General features: G+C 38.0%; 1 protein-coding gene across 10 annotated transcripts in view; it reads left to right on the top strand.

Moving 5' to 3' along the window:
• The first annotated feature begins 13,612 nt into the window (after positions 1–13,612).
• TUT4 (terminal uridylyl transferase 4) overlaps positions 13,613–22,667 on the top strand; it is a 134,709-nt gene continuing 125,654 nt past the window's right edge. For 4 of the 10 annotated variants that reach the window (XM_074376483.1, XM_074376484.1, XM_074376485.1 and 1 more), the window contains exons 1-2: positions 13,614–13,731; positions 14,085–14,241. The gene's annotated coding sequence lies outside the window, so the exon portion shown is untranslated. Of the gene's footprint in view, positions 13,732–14,084; positions 14,242–22,667 lie in introns of all 10 variants that reach the window. The other 6 variants (XM_074376486.1, XM_074376489.1, XM_074376490.1 and 3 more) reach the window with 3 other exon arrangements.

Below are 22,667 nucleotides of genomic sequence, written 5' to 3' on the forward strand. Positions count from 1 at the left end.
TGGCTCCCGCACACCATCCAGCCCCTTGCTTTGTGCCAGAACTTACTAGAAAGGTAAGTTGGCAGGAACTAGAGAGGTGCTGAGTAAGATGATCTGGAGCCAGGAGCAATAATATTCTGATGCTCTGGGCAAGACTGTTGAGGAAATGTGAATCCCAGGGCTGGTGGGATAGGGCGAGCCTTTGAAGAACCAGGAAGGAGGACCTGGAGCAAGAGATGAGTTGAAAGCTAGTACAGGAAAAGTAACCTCAGGGGGAGATTTTTGATGGCATGGAAGGGATCACCAGAAAACGGTTCAAGAGCAGAGGGAAGTAGGCAGTGTGTGCAGAGGTCCATGTAAATTTTTTTGGTTGAGGCATTATTCTTCAACTGTTTGGTCTGCTGAGCAACAATCTTGATTCTTAATGGTGCATGAGAAATGCTTCTAATACTAAATGGTGATTTGCTTGTTTGACTCAATTAGTTCCAATCTATCATAACGCCATACAGCCTCCTGAAAGCTGGGCCAATGGAATCATACTAAAAACAAATAATAGCACTTTATTCATCTATTCAGTAGCTTACTCAAAATAGTTTTTATTGAGCACCTGTTGTCTTGCATACTTTGCTCCAAGTGCTGCATTATGAAACTTATGGTCTACCAGGAAGACAATGATCACATATTTATAAGTGTGATAAATGACACAAATGAGAAATACAGAGCATTAAAGGACCATATAATAGGAAGGTCTAAACCTATCTCTGGGTTAGGGAAGGATTCCTTCAGAAGTACTGTTTAAGCTGAAACTTCAAGGATGAGTAGAGGTTAGTGGGATGATGCACTGAGGAAATGAATGGGAAGAGACAATGGAAGTGGCATTGGCACATGGGAAGCCCACAGGCTGTAGGAGCCAAATTTTATTCAGGGAACTGAAAGGTGTATATTGGCTGGAGCACACAGTATGGGACATGAGGCAAAGCTGAGACGCTACCAGAGGTCAGCTCATTTAAGGCTTTATGGTCATGTTGGAGTATTCACAGATCCTCTCCCTGGGACTGGCTTTGCTCTGGATACTAGGGATATACAGAATTGAATCAGACTTTAAAGTGCTTCAATCCCAGTCCTTAAATAGCTCATCAGGTGGGGAAGAGACACTTTAACAATGGCAGTACGGCATGAAAAATATGATAATAGAGGTAAGAAGAGATTTTCATGGGAATTCACAGGAGGAGAAATACTTAAGGAATAAAATTATTTCATCATATCGGCTTTTAAGTTATTTCATATTGTTTCCAAACTCATATTAGATCAGTCAATTGTAGGACTCAGTTTAGATTCAGGTTCTTTTTAGACACACAGAAAAATGGTTTAGCTACATAGGCAGCCAAGCAATTTCTAGTATAGTTCTTGTTTATGGCCTTTATCCTACATCTTCCTTTCCTTTTCATGAATTCTTACTCATCCTTTAAGACTCAGCTGAACTGTCACCTCCCACTTTACTCCAGATAGAGTTATAAATCTTCCCCTCTCTGTCCCTGAAGGATCCTGGCATATAACGTATTATAGCATTTGTCATAATATACTCTGTATCCCTACTAGTCCTTTTTTCCCCCACTAGACCTCTTAAGCATAAAGATTTTGTCTTGCTCATCCTTCAATTGGTCATTCAACAAATATTTATCAAACACCTACTTTGTGCTGGTGGTCATCAGGTTAGGTGCTGCAGATTCAGTAATAACCTGGGTAAGACTCAGTCTTTGCTCTCACAGAGCTTATAGTTTAGTGCAGAAGGCAGACCAGTAAATAGGCAAGAACAGTAAGTGTGACAAATGCTATGATAAGGAACACGTAAAGTGCTGGGGGAGCCCAGAGCAGGGGCACCTAACCTCTTTGAGAGGGATAATGGAAGACTTTCAGAAAGAAGTAATTTAAGCTGAGAACTGAAGGATTAGCCTGACTTACCCAGGCAAAGTGGCAGTTTTGAGCTGAGCTGAGAGAGAGCACAACACATTCAAGAAATTGAAAGAAGTTCACAGAGCAGTGGAGTTTGGGGGCGGGTAGTAGAGATTGGGTGGAGGGGTGGAGGGAAGAAGTGCCGAAGCAATTAGAAATATATGTTTAACATGATAGTGTACACCTAGAAAGCACTATGCAAATATTTGTTGGATGAATGGCTCATTCATCTGGGGAAGTGAGACCTCTGAGAAAGCCAAGTTTGTGTGTGATTGTTCTCTTGTTCTCTGGGAGCCATTGTATTGGGTTGGTTAAAAGCCAGTTACTTAGATTTGAATCCTGGCTTTGACAATTAGTAGCTGAGGTGACCTAAACAAATTACATAAACTCTTTTGTGTCACCTACCCTATCTGTAAGTTAGAGATGATAACAGTACTTCATAGGATTGTTGTCAAGATTAAACAAGTTAATATTTGTAAAGCATTGGAACAGAGCCTAGAACTAAGCACCGTGCTTGCTACTATTATTCCTCCATTCATCAAAACATTTATTCAAGTCCAAGTATTGTGCTAGATGCTGAGAAAATAAGATGTGGCTCCAGCCATGGAGGAGGACTGTAAAATCTGGTGAGGGAGAAGACTATAAGTAATTACAACATAATATGACCAAGTGCGGTGATAGTGATTAAGTGCTGCAGAATCGAAGAAAAGAGAGTGACTCATTCTCTCTGAAGAAGCCAAGGGAGGCTACAGAGGGAAGGACGCATTTAAATTGGAGGAAGAAGAATGAAGAGTTTGCCAGCAAAGAAAGGCAATAGAGTTTATCAGGGCAAGAAATCATCGTGTTGCAAAGGCTTTGTAGTATGCAAGCCTAAGGCATGTTTAGCAAACGGCAAGGGGCAGTAGAAGGCTTTTATGATCCAGGGTCTATGCTAGGCATTTTTTAAAAGTTCTTTCTTTTACTTTTCATAAGAACTGTTACCAGTGTACCCACTCAACTTAATACTCACATAGTAATTACTGTTATAGTCACTTTATATATATTAATTCATTTAATCCTTATGACAACTGTATGAAATAGGTACTATTATTATTCTCATTTTACCGATGTGGAAATTGAGGCAAAAAGGTAAAGTACCTCGTTCAAAGTGATACAACTACAAAGTGGCAGAGCCAAAATTCAAACTTGTAGAACCACTATCTTTTTCTGCACCCCCAACTCCCACCCACTAGTTGTTGATTTTGATATGCTATTGTTATGGAAACTAGATATCCAAACTTGTTGGAACTGCTTATAAAGTAGGAGTTGAAAAAGCATGAACTCTACAGCATGTGCAGTCTGCACAAGACTGAACATAAAAATGCTTGAAAATAACTCTTTCCCCTCTCTCCCACGTTTGCTTTAGGCAGCAAAGATGGGGATGGGGGTAGGGTGGATATTTATTGGATTGCACAGGATGTCTCAGGCTGCACATATTTCTCTGGGGGTCCATTTTAAACTTGGATCCTCCAATCAGCAAGTTGTTCTTTCTGGAAACAAAAGAAGTTTTAAATACTCCCTTCACTGTAGGGGAGGACAAAAGTGGGCGGAAAATGCAACATGGACAAGACGCACCACAAAAAGTTAGGATTTTACCCAGAGCTAGGCAGAGCCATATTAATTCACAAAGAGAAACATTTCAGGGGACAATCAGGAATAAGAAGGAGTCTTGCAGGCTTATTGGAGGAAGCAAACTTCCTCAGAAATATGATTGATTGACTGTATTTAAAGTGAACCTTGAGCAAATACAGCCATGGAGATTTAGATTAAGGGTCCCAGGTAGGAGAGAATCAACAGAAGTTGGATGATGCAAAAAGGAAAGTCCAAATTGGACCTGAGGAATTCACATTGATTAAAAGTTTTCCCTAATATTTTTTTAGGGGAAAGGAAATGAAAGTTAAACTAGAATCTACGAAACCAACTTTGAAACTCTTCATACAGATTTATGTGCAGTCATTGGGTAGCAAACTGTACATTCTCATTTCAGTGTGGGTTCCATCTTTCTCAGTGAACCCTTTTGTGACCTTCATAAAGTCGCCAGTTAAACAATCCCTCTATGTATGACCCATAGATAGCAATCCAATAGCTAGACCCCACTTAACGTGCAGTCAGAATCCTGTTTCCCAGAGTGGACAAAAAGAGAAGAAAGCTTAGTTTTTAGTCTGATTGTAATATTATAGAACACAAACTTCCTGACAACTCTGAAGATGTTCAGAGTTCTTGCATGTGAAACTGCTTCAGAGCTGGATTCTCGATAGGTGGAATTCATAGCAACATAATGTCCCAGATTTTTGAGGACAGCCTAGATTTCAAATATCCTACCTTGTTGTAACTGTAAGCATGCTTATAAACTTGTGCTCTTGCATATCCTAATTTGGATAGAGAGGAAAATATGGTCATAATATAAATGGTCCTTTCTTGGACTTCATGGTAAGGATAAATACCAGAAGGAAGTCATGTTTGGATTAGAGGGATAACAGTGCTCTACTAAGAGTATTCCTTAGTACCAGGGTGTAAAAAAGCTATCTTAGGTGTGAATGAGGCTGGGAAAAACTCCTGCAAAACTAAGGATGTGTGTGCCATTTGGAGAGAATAGAAAAGTCCAGGGGAGAGACATCTGGGGACAAAATAGAGAGAGGCTACTCTTAATGAAGGTTAGCTGTGTCCCTGTTGAAGAAGAAAGGGCTGAATGTTTGAGAGAACCAGGAGGGAAGAGAGAGAGACTGAGGGGAGAGTTGGAGGGTGGGGAGAGAGATAGAAATAGAGACGGGGAGAGAGAGAGAGAAAATAGCATTAAAAAAGCAGCTCAGAGAGAAACTTAAAAGACTCAGGAGAATGAGAGAGAAAGTGAGGAGAGAGAAGGAAGAGAAGCAAGGCTAAGTAAAACAATAGCAGAAAAGAGAGTAAGAATGGGTGGAGGGAGCTAGAGCAAGCAAGCAATCATGGGCCAGAGAGACAAAGTGGGGTTTTGCTGTTTCTGTCTGAGGCCCTGAGGAGTGCTGGGAGAGACCTAAGGCTGAGCAAGGATTCTGGAACCGGACCAAGAGCTGTCTAAACAAGAAAAATTCAGAGCTGCATATACCATCTGCTTGAACTGGTGATCTCTCCAGGATCCCTTTGAAAGCCTCCCCTCCAAAGTTGTAACTAATTGGTGGGTCATAGTTTCTAGGGAACTTTGGAGACCCAGAAAGATGCTTTGTTGATGTCACCTAGCCTTAAGGAAATCTCTCTCCAAAATATTGTTGGCTTGTAAGATGGGGGTATTTAGCTATTTCTCAGGCTCTTGGGGAACATCACAGTAAGCAAAGTGTGGCAAGTCCCTCCTTTCCCTAAATATGGTACTTCTACGTTTCCAGTCAGTACTTATTTTTTGAAGGAAAACATATTTGCAGATATTATAGACTTTGCTCAGAAATTCTGAAAAGCTTATCATTTTTAAAGCTTGAAAATGTTTCATTGGTTTTCTCTCCCACATAATAGTGGAATTGGAATTTAGAACTTTTTTTGGCGGAGGGTAGGTGATTAGGTTTACTTACTTTTATTATTTTTTAAGGAAGTACTTAACTTTTTTTTTTTTTTTTAAAGGAGGCACCGGGGATCAAATCTAGGACCTTATGTATGCTAAGCATGTGCTCTACCACTTGAGCTACACCTTCTCCCTGGAAGTGGGATTTAGGACAAACCTTTTAAATCAGTTGGGCAGTACACATCAGGAAACTTTTAAATTTTCATACTACTTAATATGGAAACTCTACATCTGAGAATTTTCTCTGAGGAAATAATTTTATAGTGCTTTCTACACTTATGCAAAAAGCATTATTTAGAATAGCAAGAAATTAGAATTAACTTAAATGTCCAACAATAGGGACTGGTTAAGTAAACTCTTGCACCTTCTTTTATAAAATATTTTGCTTTTGCTAAAACTGTATTTACAAAGAATTCTTAATGATGTGGAGAAATACTTACGATAAAACATTAAGTAAAAATTATATGCAAACTGTGATCTCAACTATGTTAAAATGCATTAAAAAACCTGAAAGGAAATACGGCTGAAAGTTGTTTAGACTGGTTATCTTAAGATAGTAGCATTTTCATCTATTGTTATTGTTATTTTCTTCTTTATGTACTCATAAATTTTCCAGATTTTCTGCAGGGTATGTAATTCTATTATAATAGAAAAAACAAAAGTTTACTTTTAAAAGTTTAAGAAAACAGGGAACTAAATGTTTACAAACTTAAAAGTCATTCAGTCAAAAATAATTTTACAAAAGATTTAGAAGTTATTTAAAAAACATGATGAAGGAAATAAAATGAAATTGTTAAAAAGAATAAAATAAAACTTTTATTTAAAAAGTAACTTTTATTTTTACTTTGTTAAAAATAAAACTTAACCTCTGAAAATGCAAGTGGTTATGAAGACTACATAACAACATGAGACATGCATATGATTTAAGGTTAAATGAAAAGAAGACAAAATAATTAAGATTACAACTATCCAGTCCAAAACTGTAAGCAACAACACTCAGCTCACAATTTACAGTAGGCACCCAGTAGAAGACGCTTCCCTATTCATACTACCCTCCTACAATGGCCAGCACTTTCCACCCTTTGCACTTTGCCTCCTCACTTTAGACAAGTATTTCTGACTTTGTTTTCTTTCAGACTCTGTCTTGTGCCTGCCAAAATATGCTCAGAGACTACTTTTGATTATGCTTCTTCATATCTGACCTAGAGTCTGGAACGCTCCTATCAGCACACGCCAGCTGCCGTATCTTGAAGTGCTAACTTTTTTTTTTAAGGGAGAAAAAAAAAAGTAGAAAATCCAGCATACCAAAATGCTAATAGTGCTGTTGTGGGATTACCCATAGTTTATGCCACTGTTCTTTAGGTTTGAGATTTTGCATTGTGCTTATGTTAGGTTTATAACAAAAAATATTGAAAGTTTGTATTAAAGTCACTTGTCAAGTACTTTCATGAGTAACTTGAATTCTTTCTTTCATGATTTCCAGGGATGTATATAAAGTTGATATCCCTTTAGCCAAGAAGATGCTGGGTCTGAGATCTCATCTGGGTCAGAGAAACTGTTCTTTATCTTTCTCTCTCCAAAGCAGACTCTGCACAGCCAAAACAGAGAATATGAGGATATACTTCTACTGCAAAACTACCGGCTATAGGAACAAGTCTAAGCTCTTTAAATTCGGCTCCCAAGACCCTGCACGATCTGTTGCCATTCTTCTCCAACCTTATCTCCCAGTAATCTGCTAACCTTTTTCTTTCTTCCTGACTCTGTGCTACATCAGACTACTTGCCATTCCTTAAACACATATTAACTTTTTTCACTTTTTTATTGGTGTATGAGATTCATAGAGTAAGAAGCACAAAACTCAATGGCTGTTCACAGATCTATACACATGTGTGACCACCACTCAGATCAATATCTAGAAAATGTCTAGTACTCTAAAGGCTCCCCGAACCCCTTCCCAGTCTAAATCTACATCCCCCCCAGAGATAACAACTATTCTAATTTCTGTCAACAAAGATTAATTTAGCCTGTTCTTGAATTTTTAAAAATGGAAACACACCGTATGTATTCTTTAAAACACGCAGTACATCTCACTATTTCCTCTGCCTGGGAATAGGAATGTTAATTGTTATGTGCCAGTACTCTCCCATTCTGCATCCGTGGCAGATATTACTAGTTCATCATTCTTTTTTATTGTGCCTAGATTGAGTTTTAGGCTCTTTTTCTAAACTGCATACCAGCAACCACTACTGGTTGTTCAGAGCTGGCACTAGTGAAACCTCCCTGGACAAGAATGACCTCTTCTACATGAGGGTCTTCATCTCTACCATGCACAACACATTTAATAAGTCATTTAAGTCTTGTTATTCCATCAGTGTAACATTTCTCCAATCGGTCCCTTTTTTCTATTCTTACTGCTTCTGCTTTTTTCAAGCTCTCATACTCTCTCACCTGATTTCCTACAACAATCCCTTACTGTTTCCCCTGCCTTCAGTTTTGACTCCTCTATTCTTATCAATGCACTACTGATTAATCTTTTTTAATATCCAAATATGACTACATTGTTTTCCTGGCTAAAACCTTTAAAGACTACCTTTCAGGTTAAGGCCAGGTGCTTAGCCTGGTATTGCAGGCTTCAGGATCCGGCTCTGCCCATCTCTCCAGTATCATCTCCTGTCTTCTGCCCTCTGGTGTGCCAACTACTTACAGATTTCTGAAACATGTCCTGCCCTTTTCCTCCTCTACATCTTGAATGCTCTTCCTCTTCTCTAGATGGCTAGGTTTTACTCACCCTTCAAGGATATTTATTACCCAAACTTTTGTTGACCATTCTTTCCCTAACAAATGATTATTCTCTTCCAGGTAAGATTAGTTACCCTTGTTTGTGTCCTCTTACCATCTTATACATATCCTCATTATGGCAATTATCATGTTCTATTAGTATCTATTTACATTTCTGAGAGCTTCTTGAGGGAAGAGAGATTTGCAGCTCGAGCACTCATCAGAGTACATCTTTTTTTTTTAACAATTTTTAAAAGTTCTGGTAAAATATACATAACATAAAATTTACTGTTGTTACCATTTTTAAGCGTACAGTTCAGTAGCATTAAATACATTCATATTGTTGTGCAACCATCACTACCATTCTTCTCCAGAACTCTTTCCATCTTGCAAAATTGAAACGCTATACTGATTAAACAATAACTCCTGACTCTCCCCTTTCCCTAGCCCCTGGCAACCACCATTCTACTTTCTATGATTTTGACTACTCTAAGTACCTGCATGTAAGTAGAATCATACAGTATTTGCCTTTTTGCGACTGGCTTATTTCACTTAGCACAGTGGCTTCCAAGTTCATCCATGATGTAGCAGATGTCAGAATTTCCTTTCTTTTTAAGGCTGAATAACATTCTATTGTATGTATTTATCACATTTTACTTATCCATTCACTTGTCAATGGATACTTGGATTGCTTTCACTTTTTGGCTATTGTGAATAATGCTGCTATTAATATGGGTATACAAATATTTCTTTGAGACCTAGCTTTCAAATATTTCTTTTTAGTATATACCCAGAAATGTAGTTGTTAGATTATATAGTAATTCTATATTTAATTCTTTTGAGGAACCACTATACTCTTTTCCATAGCAGCTGTATCATTTTATATTCTAGTCAACAGTGTGCAAGGATTCCAATTTCTCCACATCCTCACCAATACTTGTTATTTTATAATTTTTTTTTTGATAGTAGCCATCCTAATAGGCATACGGTGGTATCTCATTGTAGTTTTGATTTGCATTTCCCTAATGATGATGTTGAACATCTTTTCATGTGCATATTGGCCAGAAATGTGTGTTGAAGTCTTTGCCCATTTTTGAATCAGTTTGTTTTATCTTTGCTGTTGAGTTTTAGTTCTCTCTATATTGTAGATATTAATTCCTTATCAGATATAGGATTTACAAATGTTTTCTCCCATTCTGTGGATTGGCTTTTCACTCTGTTGATACTGTCTTTTGAAGCACAAAAATTTGTCTTGAAGTCCAATTCATCCATATTTTCTTTTGTTGCCTGTGCCTTTGGTGTCATATACAAGAAATCACTGCCAAATCCAATGCTGTGAAGTTTTTGCCCTGTTGTTACCTAAGAGTTTTATTATTTTAGGTCTTACACTTAGGTCACAGATCCATTTTGATTTAATTTTTTTCATATGGCGTCAGGTAAGGGTCCAACTTAATTCTTTTGCATGTGGTTATCCATGCATCATTTTCCCACCATCATTTGTCAAAAAAGACTTTTTCCCACTGAATGGTCTTAGCACCCTTATTGAAAATAATTTGACCATATATATGAGGGGTTATTTCTGGACAGAATGCATGACATTTTATAGGATACAGAGATAAATCAGAGTACAGATTGTCCTAACACACTAGAATTAGTCATAGGCAGATTATTAGAATGGAGTTGGATCTCATTTTTGTTTTAAAGAATAAGGAGAGAGAAGATTGAATTTAGAGGAAGTAAAATAGATGACTTACAAGGAGTTCATGTCAGAAAGGTAGACGTCTAGACCCCTTTCCAGCCCTGGTTCATCTAGTTCACATCCTTGTTTTTATATAAGAAGGAAAAGAGGAATAGTTTTACTCTTGAGGTAAGAACTATGAAAAAATAGACATTATAGAAGGAACACTTCAACTCAGTGAAGGAAGAACTTCTAACATCCAGCATAGATAAATTTGGGAAGAAACGAACTCTCTATAAGTACAAACATTCAAACAGAAGTTGTGTTTCCTTTCTATCTCTCAGACCTTATTCATATTAAAGAAAAAGACACCTTAAAAAAACAGACTGTTTCTAACACTTCAAGGAAGTAAGCTAAAGGGTGTGGCTGCAGTGAAAAATTCCACACATTGAATCCCCAGAACAAATTAAATGGAATCAATGGGTAGCAAGTACTCACTTGTGCTAGTGTGAACATAAGGGTATGTGAAATCCAAACTGGGGCAGATAAGAAGAAACTCAATTTTAAGGAGAAAGGGAATTAATTTTTATTGAATGTTTACTATGTAGTAGGCATTTTAACATATTTTAGCTTATTTAATTTCAAGAATGTAAAAAACACCAAGAGAAATGAGCACATAACTTAGAGGCTTTGGCATTGCATGTTATTTCTAAGAATTACAAAAATTTTAAACTTTGAACTTATCTTCTGTTTTATAGACAACTTACAGTGTCAATAAACAATTTCTGGGTAATTTTTTTGTGTCAGAATTGTACTGGGTGCTCGGAAGACACAGGTGAACAAGATCTGGTTAGGACCACATCATGGGGCTGATGCACTCTTTTTTTTCTCTTAAGAAATTTTTTTTTTTTTTTTGGATACATTCTTTTTGACTGGGAGCTCATCATCAGCCTAGGTCTATAAAAGATTACCAACCACTGAGTCTCTGTCCTTGAAGAAATCAGGTATATGGGAAAAAAGGAGCCTCAGAAAAAAACGTCAGCAGATCTGACCATACCTCTCCCTTACTTATGAATATTCAGTAATTCCCCATTAACTACAGGATAAAACCTGTTTTTTTGAATGGCACACATGGCCCTTTATGATTTGTTCCCTTTGTGATTTACCAGCATATCTACTTGGTTTAAGTAGACTTATCTCCAAGTTACTTTTCTTGTTCTGATTTAATTTACTCACCAAACCAACTTTTCATCCAATATGATTTTTGGACTAGGTTTTCCTATCACCTAGGAAGAGAACAGAATATGAATACTGATCCACTGGGCAATTATATTTCTCATTGCATATGATGAAATAAGATTATTGCTGTAAGTTCTTTTCACCTGAGTTTGGATAAAATTGAGTTCCCAGAACTTCTGAACTGGAAGGCTGAATTTGGAGACTTAACCACAATCATGAGGTATTCTGTGCAAGTATCAGATATAAGTCCTTAGTGTATTTATGCAGAGCAATCAGATATTTACCATTTAATTTCTCATTAAGCTATTGGTGATTCAATGGAAAGAACACAGGACTGGTATTCCAGGCCTGCCTGTGACTTATTGTACTACCCTGGTTACTAATTCTCTTATGCCCTAAGTTTCCTCATATTTCATATAGAAATACTTGCTTTAAAGGTGCTTTATTGTGATGATAAACAAGAATGCAGTTGCCGAATTTTCATTTCAACAAGTATGTAAGCATTATAAGGAATACAAATGTAAGTATTTGTGCTCAAGTTTATAATCTATTGGCATCAGATTTATAAAAGTAATATATAGAGATTCAGAGAATGGAGTGATCATATTCAGTAGAGTTGGGGTAGGTAATCAGGATGATTTCATAAAGGAGGTAGGAGTTGAGCTGAATCTTGAGGAGTAGGAAAGGTGGCAAAAGACAATTATCTGGAAGAGATAAGAGCAGAGCAGCACTGGGATTCTCAGTATGGCCTCAGTCTTTGTTTCCCGACTCATGATCTTCTGCACACTTGAGACAAAATGATACTCTTTGAATCACAGAAATGTGTCTGGCACATAGCGGGCAAGCCTCCATGGTCCAGCTTCTACCTCTTCCATTAAAGCTTCACCCAAGTAAAACTTATCATGCTCGCCTCTGTATCAGCCCAGTCTTTGTATGACCTACTGCTTTTATTGCAGCTCAGTAGAACCACCTTCCTTGCTTAATGGTGAACTTTTTGGAGACAGGAAGCTTGTTTGTCTTGGTAACTAACTCAATGCTTTGCTCTTATTAAGTAATCAGGAAATTTTATTCAATTGAACTTGCTCCAAGGACAATGATATAATACACTAAAGTGGACATGTTAGTATCATTTTAAAGGTCTCGTCAGGCTTTAAATTTGGGTCTTGCTTTTTCATACATCATCTCTGTGAAGCAGGTTTGTTGCCTTTAAAACCTTACAGATGAAGAAACTCAGAGGGTGAATTTGTCCAAAGTCACCTAGCTGATAAGTGCTGAAGCCAGGCACGGTTGACTTGCAATCAATTACTCTATGCACTATACCTGGGCCCTGTGGCATAAGACAGGTGGGGGTAAAATGCACTTATTCTCAGAGCTCGTTTTCTCATTTGTAAATGAGAGCAATAGCACTGACCTCACAGGATCATTATGAGAAATGGTGAAATATGTGAAGTCCCTATTTCAATGACTAGCACTTTGTGGGCAATGCATGGTACCTTCTCACCAAGCTTCAGATTCATATGGACATAAACAGATAAGAGGTATGCCATTCTGCGGTGTAGTGAGACTTAGATGAACTCCGCAGAAGGGAGACCCTTCTCAACCTTTTACAGGGCCCAGCCTCTGAGTCATATCATGAGAAGTTTTATAAGGCACTATATTGTAAATACTTAAAATTTAACATCTTCCCTCACTCTCACGTCCACGCTTGTTATATCCTTTTCCTGCCTTAGCATTTGACAAATGCAAGACTGTAGTTGTGTGATTTGTTCAGCTTTGAGGTTTGAGGTTGGTTGAATAATCTCCAAGGCTGGGGTCTTAAACTAACCAAACCATTAAGTCCTCTTGGATCGTGCCTTTAAATAACTATGTGGAGGAACCTACGTAAAAAGCAAGAGAGGGAGGGGCCCATGCATGGTAGCTGATTTCAAACCCACGTGAAACTAAATAAATGATTTCTAAAATCTTTTCCCGGGAAGGATGCTCTTGAGATTTCTCTGAGCTCCTGAACTCCTGAATTGGCTGCATTTTAAAATGAAAGAGATTCCAGCTTTGGTGGGCTGGTGGAAAAGGAGAATAGGCGGGAGGGATGGCCCGGAGGCCTCCTCTGTCTGGCTACCCGCTAGTGTTCGGAAACCCACGCTAGCCGCCGAGGTTCCGCGGAGGTGCGGACCGGGGTGGGTCAGTGTGCCAGGACTGAGGGTGTACGTCCAAGGCCCGGCTTCCTTCCCCGGGGGAAACGGTTTTCCGGCCGTGTTCCCGCTTGGGGGCCTCCGGCTGACAGGTCCACAGCCCAGGAACCAGACCTGAGGTGCGCGGCCGTTCCCGCGAACCCGGTCTCCTTAGGCACGCCGGCATTGTCGCGCCGGCTCCCCAGTGGGGCCCTGGCAGGGAGCAGAACCTCGTGACCCCTGCTCGGGGGCCCCGCCCCTCCCCGCGAGCCCGTGGTGACTTCGACCCTCCCCCAACGGTTGAGAGCCCCGCCCCCTCCTCGCGGGCTAACGAGCGTCCTCGCGCGCTCGCCCATTCCCTCAGCGTGAGTGTGAGTGTGCTATCTTCCCACTTCGGCCCCCTCCCCATTGTTTCTCAAGCCCCCGAACGTTGCCCCTCCCCCATTGGTGTTTACTACCCCCCTCCCCGGTTTAACCGGTGCCCAGGAGCCTAAGAACGAAGGAAGGGGGCACCCCTAAACTCTTCCCTTTGAGTCTCCTTTCCCGGGTTTCCTCCACGTGTATCCCTTATCCCCACTCGAGTCAGAACTCCATTCCGGGATCTGTCCCTCTCTCCCCTCCCCCCCATCTCCCGGCTTCCCTTCTCCGCGGCCCCCTCCTCTCAACGGGTCCTCCTCTTTCTCTCCCTCTTCCCCCTCCCCATCCCTTCCCCCCCACAATGCAGTTCGCGGCGCGGCGGACATGGCGGTGGAGTCCTGAGCTCGTCGTGTCCCGGCCTCCAGCGGCGGCGGCGGTGACGGCGGCAGCGGGAGGCGGAGGGGGAGCGGGAGCCACTGAGATGAGGAGGCGCCGCGCGCGCCTGTAGCTCGCGGGCCTCGCAGGTACGGAGGTTCTGGCCGCGGCGCAGCACCCAGCGCTGAGGGGGTGTGCTCGGGAAAGGCCAGGCGGCCCCCTGTTCGCTCTCCTCAGGTGCTGCGCTTCGCAGGTGTCGGGGGCCCGGCCCGAGCGCGTGTCAGCTGCCCACTTGGGGCCTGACACTTCTTTCTTTGCCAGAATGGGCTTCGGGTGTCCCAGGGGAAGGCAGAGATAAAGGAGGTAGGGGCGGCGGCCTGGGCGGCCTGAGGAGGGCATCGGGGCGCTTTGGGGCCGAACTTCAAGGAGAGGCTGGGTCTCTCGGCCCCGGTTCGAAACCTGTAGACCCAGGCGGTGGATTTTGAGTTAACGGGATAGGAGTGAGCATTCTCTGGGTACGATCCCCTGTCATGTGTGCCTTTTCTTTCACCCCTGCTTAAATACAGACGTACGTATATAAATAAACACACACGCATATAAAACATAATAAATATTTATTCCAGGCTCGTCCTAGTCGGGAGGAGAGAAGGCAGAGGTGTCTTAGGGTTTCGTTTCTTGCTCGACCGCCTTCTCTCTCCCCCGCCCCCTGGTCGAATGGTGGTAATGAATGCTTTTGACGTGGGAAACTGTGAAATTCGTATTTGTAAACAGACAGCACTCGCCGAGTGTATTTTACGCCTCCGCGAAAGGTTTCAGGTCCTTTTGGTATCCGGATTGCAAAAGAGTGAGATATTTAGACCTGAAAGAAGCACATCACCAGGATTTCTAGTAATACCTGAATGGGATGAATTACTGTTATTTTGACAACGTTGATTAAACATTTTCATTTCAGAAGATTACCAAATTTTTAACTAGATGAATTTTGTACCTTACGCGAGATCTTAGTTTCGTTATACCGTGTTTCTTCGTTTTGATATATTTTTGATACAAAAGTAGTTCCTTAACACGTTTGACGTTCTTCTCCCTTTTGTGATCTCTTTAGTGTCCAGAAACGCAATTCGAATTGTGTATTGTTGGCATGCATTTAGTAATTAGCTGGAGTGGATCAGATTACCTTTTGTTTCCAAAGATCGCCCCCCCCCCCAAGTCTTGTAGTAGCGAAATGTGTAACACTTGGTGAAACAGAAGATATCCTGTTTCTGTTTTTAAGTAATGAGAACTATTAGCTAATAAAATTGGATAATTCCAACTGGATATGATAATTTAGAGAGAATGCCATACCAAGGTGGTGAATTGTGGGATGGTTTAAAAAAAAAGTTTTTTTTTTTTGTTGTTGTTGCTATCAGTCCCCATGTTCTGTATATGAGAAAAATGTACGCTGAAATTTTCTTTAGGCTCACAATACTTGTATGTCTCCTTAGAAACTGCTGCACTACATTGCATCCTAAGTACTGATTAGTCACAACTTGTAAAATTATGAAATATTGGTTCATTTAGAAAACTGCTCAAGATAATTAATGAATTCATCAGTGTCCTGTAATCCTTTTGTAAACAAATTTTAAAGAGTGCTTTGGGGAAGATAAGAATTTAGTTGTGCTTTAAAAAGATCATATTTAATACAATCGAAAGTTGCTTTAAAAAAGAGCTCTTTTAGATAAATTTTCCTGCTGTTTGCAATTTTTCATTTGACTTGTGTGGAAAAAGAAAAAATAAAGCTTCCTTGAAATAATACAGAAGCGGAAGTGAAAGTTATTGACATTTAATGTTTTAAGTCTGCCAAATATCTAAATACGAAAAGGAAATTAAAAGTCTTTTCATTGTCCTAGGTCAAGTTGTTAGAAATACAGATAAACTAACAAGGTGTTACCATGCATATAAATTTAATTTGGTATTTTAAATCGTAAATCACACCTAGAATTACATTTATTTTTAGTTAATTTAGCTAGAACAGTATAGTGTCAAGATTATAATTTTAGACCTTTTTTAAAAAATTGAAGTGTAGTCACTTTACAGTGTGTCAATTTCTGGTGTACAATATTATGTTTCAGTCATACATGTTAGACTTTTTAAAATAAAAATTTATAATTATAATGATAAATATCTCTGATTAATGAAAAGATGCTAAAAGAGAATTTTCATTAGTTCTGAATAGAATCATTTTAGTAAGAGTAAATAATTGAAAAACTTTTTTTTGACCTCAAAGTTAACCTTGACATGCATAATAAGCACCATTGAGTATGTTGTGTTCTTTATAGAATGTCAAATCAGGATCTGTGGGTAGAGAAAGGTGTTTGAATTTATTTTCTGCGGAAAGTTTCTGGTTTCAGAGAAACCGTAGCAAGATTTACCTGTGAATGCTGATGCCAGTAAATTTTGTTTATCCTTAAAAAAAAAAAAGACCATTTTTATATAAGGAAATTCAGTGAGGTGTGTAACTTTTAAAGTAAACTACAAATGCTTGAATTCATAATGTTACAAAATTCAGTTAATCATTACTGCAGATAGAAATGTGTTCTAAAAAAGAACAGTTTTAGAAGACCTGAAACAGGCAAGGGAAAGGGACACTGTAGTTGAAAGCAGGATATGTAGACTTTTTTCTTCTTAATATTAGGGGAATTAGGATTGTTTATACTGAACTAAGTGAATTAGAATTGTTTACACGAAACTAAATTTTAATTCTAGAATCCTAGATAATTGAGTAATTTTGGGGAAATGTTAAAAAACCAGCATAATGTCCCCAAATGTTTCTTGCAAATCCAAAAAGAAAAAAGGTATATAAATGCAAAGATGAACACTTTAGATTTTTTTTTCCCCTTAGGTGAGAGATTTTGTGATGTATTATGGATTCCAAATTGTTTTCAAATCACATTATCTCACTGGATGTCTGTAATTATCCTGTGAATTAAAGGGAGAGAGAAAAGGGAACTAACATTTATTTGAGTGCCTGTTCTGTTCCAGGCCTAGTGCTAAGCATGTTTATGTATTTTTGTCACTTGTTCAATGTAACAACCCTATGAAACCTGTTTTATAGATGAGGAATCTCTGAGGTTAAGTAGTTTGCGGACAATCATGGAGTTAGGAAGATTCAGAGCAGTTCCGTATGTTCTTCCTATTATAAATGTCATGTTGCTTCTCAGGTGTATCAAGTATTCTCCCAATTATATGGGAGAAACTGCCTGAGGTTGCTCATTTTTTCATCATTTAATCATTTACTTCATCAAACATTTGCATTTGTATTTTTTGCTAGACATTGCTAGGTTTTAGAGATACAAAATTATTGAGGACAATCTCTTGTTTCAGGGAACTCAATCTGCATATAATACATTCAGATAAATTATACCACATAGACTGTGGGAGTTCAGAGGGAAGAAGCTGGCTCTTGAGGGGTGAATAGGAGTTTCCTAGGTGGAGAAGGAGACAGACCAGAGGCCATTACAAAGTAAAGGAATAACATGTGTGAAGTTGTTATGGGGCTTGGTGTTTACAGATTGTGAGAAATTCAGTGTGGTAGGAATTGAGAATTTATGGATAGAACAGTGAGAGAAATGGTTTGAAATAGCAGTCAGGTTGTGAAGATTATTGTATACGGTAAATGAAGGTGCTTGGATTTTTATCTTGTAAAGTGAGACCACCAAGTGGGATAGTGGTTGAGCTGTAATTAAAATTAGGTTTTCTGTCTTCATTTTAGTATTTCTTTTTCCTTGGCTTCTCTACCAACAGATTTAATTCCTGTTTTCAGTGGATAGTCAAGTCATCTTTTCTGTGCCACTCTCTTCTCTCCCTGCTTACTGTATTCCAGACTGATTTTTTTGAAGCTCCTGTGACCCAAGTCTTACTGACTAAGATTGCCTAATTTCTTAGATTCTTTTGAGATAAAAATACCTCTGGGAGAAATCAGCTTGTTGTGGTTACTCAGGAAGTTTTCTCACTCCTAGGCTTAGGTTAGTTGACTACTTTCTAGTTTACTGCTGGAAAGCAATAGGGTATTGGGGAGTGTGGACTAGAAAGCAGAAGAAACATTCATGCAAGCTTGGTGTTCAATAGTAAAGATGAGCAGAGTCCTAATCTTTATACAAAGCAGTCTGTACTTTCAAAATATTAAGTATTTCAAAATATTAGGTAAGTCACACAGTAGTCTGGTAATTTTAAATGGGTATCTGATTTACAATGATAATAAGATAACTTACTACATAGGTACTGTGTTAATTTCTTTCTAAAGATCTTAGAAGTATTAACTCAGTCCTCAGAACAACTCTTTATATTATCATTTATAGGTGAGGATAGTAGGTGCAGAAGGATTAAGTACCTTGAATAAGATCTCACAGCAGTTTTCTCCCAAGCCAGGATTTGAACTCAAGGTGTGTGAATCTAGAGTCAGATCTCTTAACCACTATACTGTGTTACACCTCAAGTTTAGGTTGTCAAAATTTAGTATGCAAAGAGTTAAATTCAGTATAGTCACATAGGTTGTCAGAAATGTTTTGTAACTGCATAAAACATGAATTATACATGATAATGAAATTTGATTGCATTTTATCAGTCATAAACTGTAGTTTAAATAATTTGATTATTATTAAAATTTATTGATCATTAACTATTTAAGCTCCATTCTTGTGCTGAGTGTTAGTTTAGATCAGTGGTATTCAAACTATGTTTGGGAACCTTTTGGGGTCTCTGAGTTACAACTGTTTTCATGGTAATATTAAGAAGATAGTTGCCTTTCCCTCCCTCTACTTTTCTCATCTGAAATGTAGAGTGATGGATACATGTGAAAACATTATCGCTTTGATGAAATGTGTAATAGTGTATTCTTTTTTCTTTTTCCTTGAAATATGATTTACAATACAGTAAAACTCACTCTTTTAAAGTATATGATTCAGTGTACATAAGGTTATGTAACCATCACTACTATCTCATTCCAGAACATTTTCATCTTCCCAAAAGAAACCCTTTCCTATTAGCAATCACTGTGCACCACCCCCTCCAAGCTTTTGGCAAGCACTAAACTACTTTCTTTCTGTGAATTTGCCAATTCTGGACATTCATATAAATGGACATTTAATTTCCTTTTTTTTAAATTAAAAAATAGTGGCAAGATACACACAACATAAAATTTACCATATAACGTGGCATTTTGTGCCTGGCTTCTTTAACTAAGCATGATATTTTTAAGATTCTGCCATAATGAATCATGTATTAGCACTTCACTCCTTTTTATGGCTGAATAATATTATATTCTATGGAATATAATCTATGGAAACACCACATTTTGTTTATCCATTCCTCATTTGATAGACATACAGGTTGTTTCCTACTTTTTGGCTGTTACGAGTAATGTTGCTTTGAACGTTCATGTAAAAGTTTTTGTGTGGATGTATGTTTTCATTTCTCTTGGATATACACTCAGGAGTGGAATTGCTGAGTATTTTGATACATTTATGTTTAACTTTATGGAGGATCTGCCAAACTATTTTCCCAAGAGGCTGCACCATTTTATATAGCAGTGTATGAGGGTTTTAATTTCTCCAAATCTCACCAACACTTGTTATTGTCCATCTTTTAAATTATAGCCATCCTAGCTGGTGAAGTGGTGTCTCGTGGTTTTGATTTGTAATTTCCTAGTGTCTAATGATGTTAAGCATCTCTTCATGTGTCAGTTGTCTATTTGTATGTCTTACTTGGAGAAATGTCTATTCAAATCCTGTATTCATTAAAAAAATGGGTTATTTGTCTTTTTATTGTTGAGTTGTAGGAGTTCTTTATATGTTCTGGATACTAGACCTTTATCAGTAAATGATATACAAAAATGTTTTCCCATTTTGTGGGTGGTCTTTTAATTTCCTTTTTTTTAAATTAAAAAATAGTGGCAAGATACACATAACATAAAATTTACCATTTTAAAGTGTATCTTCAGTGATATTAGGAGATTCACATGGTTGTGCAACCATCACCACTGTCCATCTCCAGAATTTTTTCATTTTTGCCAAACTGAGTCTGTGCCCGTTAAGCAGTAACTCCCCATTCTCTCCTCCCCTAACCCCTAGCAACCACCATTCTATTTTCTGTCCATGAATTTGCCTGCTCTGTGTAATTAGAATCATATTTGTCCTTTTGTGACTGGTTTATTTCACTTAGCAAAATGTCTTCATGATTCTTCTATGTTGTAGAGTGTATCAGGATTTCCTTCCTTTTTAAGGCTGAATAATATTCTGCTGTATATATATAACATTTTGTCTATCCATTCATCTGTTGATAGACACTTTGGTTGCTTCTGACTTTTAGTTATTGTAAATAATACTGCTGTGGACATGGGAATAAAAATAGCTATTTGAGCCCCTGCTTTCAGTTCTTTGGATATATACCCAGAAGTGGAATTGCTGGATCATATAGTAAATCTATGTTTAATTTTTTGAGGAGCTGCCATTTTGTTCTTTTCATTTTCTTGAGTATGTTCTTCAAGCATCCAAGTTTTAAATTTTGATAAAGTCCAGGGGGGAGGCTATAGCTTAGTGGTAGTGTGTGTGCTTAGCATGCATGAGGTCCTGGATTCAATCCCCAGTACCTCCATTAAAAAAATTAATAAGTCAAATTATCTCCCCCCCTTAAAAAACCAGAAAAAATTTTTTGATAAAGTCCGATTTATCTATTTTTTTCTTGTGCTTTGGGAGTTATATCTAAGAAATCATTGCCAAAATCATAAAGATATACACTTATGTTTTAACAGTTTTATAGTTTTAGCATTTAAATTTAGGTCTTTGATACATTTTGAGTTAATTTTTGTATGTGGTCAAGTAGAGGTCCAACTTTATTCTTTTGCATGAGTTTCTCCAGTTGTCCCAGCATGATTTATTGACAAGACTATCCTTTCCTTTGTTGAATGGTCTTGGCAACATTGTTGAAAATCAGTTGACCATCAATGTCTCTGTTTATTTCTGGGTTCTCAATTGATTCTGGATTCTCCATTGATCCGTATGTCTATCCTTCTGCCAGTACCACCTAGTCTTGATTATTGTAGCTTTGTAGAAGTTTTTAAAATTGGGAAGTTGAAGTTGTGTGTTCTCCAACTTTTCTTTTTCAAGATTATTTTGGCTATTCTTAGTCCCTTGCATTTCCATGTAAATTTCAGAATCAGCTTGTCAGTTTCTGAAGAAAATCTTACACTACTTTTGTTAAATTTATGGTATTTTTTTCTTTTTGATGAGATTATAGATGGAATTGTTTTCTTCACTTTTGGATTGTGTATAGAAATACAACTGTTACTGATCTTGGAAAGCAACCTTGCTGGACTTATTTATTAGTTGTATTAGTTTTGTGTGTGTGTGTGTGTATGTGTGTGTGTGTGTGTGTTAGGACTTTCTATATATAAGATTATGTCATCTGCAGTGAGATAGTTTTACTTCCTCCTTTTCAAGGAAGACTTTTATTTCTTTTTACTTTTTGCCTAATTGCCCTGGCTAGTACAATGATGAATAGAAGTGAAGACAACAGACATCCTTGTCGTATTTCTGCTCTTGGAGGAGAAAACATTTAATCTTTCACCATAAAGTATGATGTCACATGTGGGTGTTTCGTCAGGTTGAGGAAGTTTCTTTCAATTCCTAGTTTGTTGAGTGTTAGATTTTATCATTTTTTATTTGTGTTGACCAAGATGACTATATGATTTTTGCCCTTTATTCTGTTAATGTGGTATATTACATTGATTGATTTTTATATGTTGAACCAACCTTGCATTTCAGGGGTAATTACCACTTGGTCCTGGTGTATAATCCTTTTGTTGCTGTATTTGGTTTGCTAGTATTTTATTGAGGATTTCTACATCTATATTCATAAGAGACATTGGTGTATATTTTTCTTGTAATGTCTTTGGCTTTGGCATTAGGGTAATATTGGCCTGATAGAATGAGTTAATAGTGTATTCTTATATTTGAAAAATTTCTCAATTTTAGTATCTAATGATGTTGGTATCAATAGCTATCACACACAAAAACAAAAGTTCTTTGGATCCTTGGTAATTTTTAAGAATATCAATGCACCCTGAGGTCAAAAAGTTTGAGAGCTGCTGGTTTAGGCTAAGAACATATCCTGGTATCTAAGCATTGGACTAAAAATTGAAACTCTTGTGTCTTGTAATAAACCAGTCCCATTTGTGTCATTTTAGGCAAGTCATACACTCAGAGTACCTCATTAATATATAAAGTGGAAGCACTGCAAGACGTGTTAACTTTACAAATGTGTAAAGATAAAATGAATGAGCATACTAGACATATATTAGCTGATGCTGTATCCTTAAAACAAATTTTTAAACTGAAAAATTTGTAAGAGCTCCGAGACTTTTTGTAGGAACTTATGGTATGGTATGACAGTGTCTTTTGAATTCTGTCATGTAGGTAAAACATCATTAGTTTGCATTTGCAACTTGTATTTAAGCTTTCTGTGATAATACCAGTTTTAAACCAGTGATTTTGAGAGTTACACTTCCTTAGAAAGGTATTTCAGTAATCACTTTGCAAAGCTT

Source organism: Camelus bactrianus, chromosome 13, assembly GCF_048773025.1.
Source record: "Camelus bactrianus isolate YW-2024 breed Bactrian camel chromosome 13, ASM4877302v1, whole genome shotgun sequence".
Taxonomy (NCBI): Eukaryota; Metazoa; Chordata; class Mammalia; order Artiodactyla; family Camelidae; genus Camelus; species Camelus bactrianus.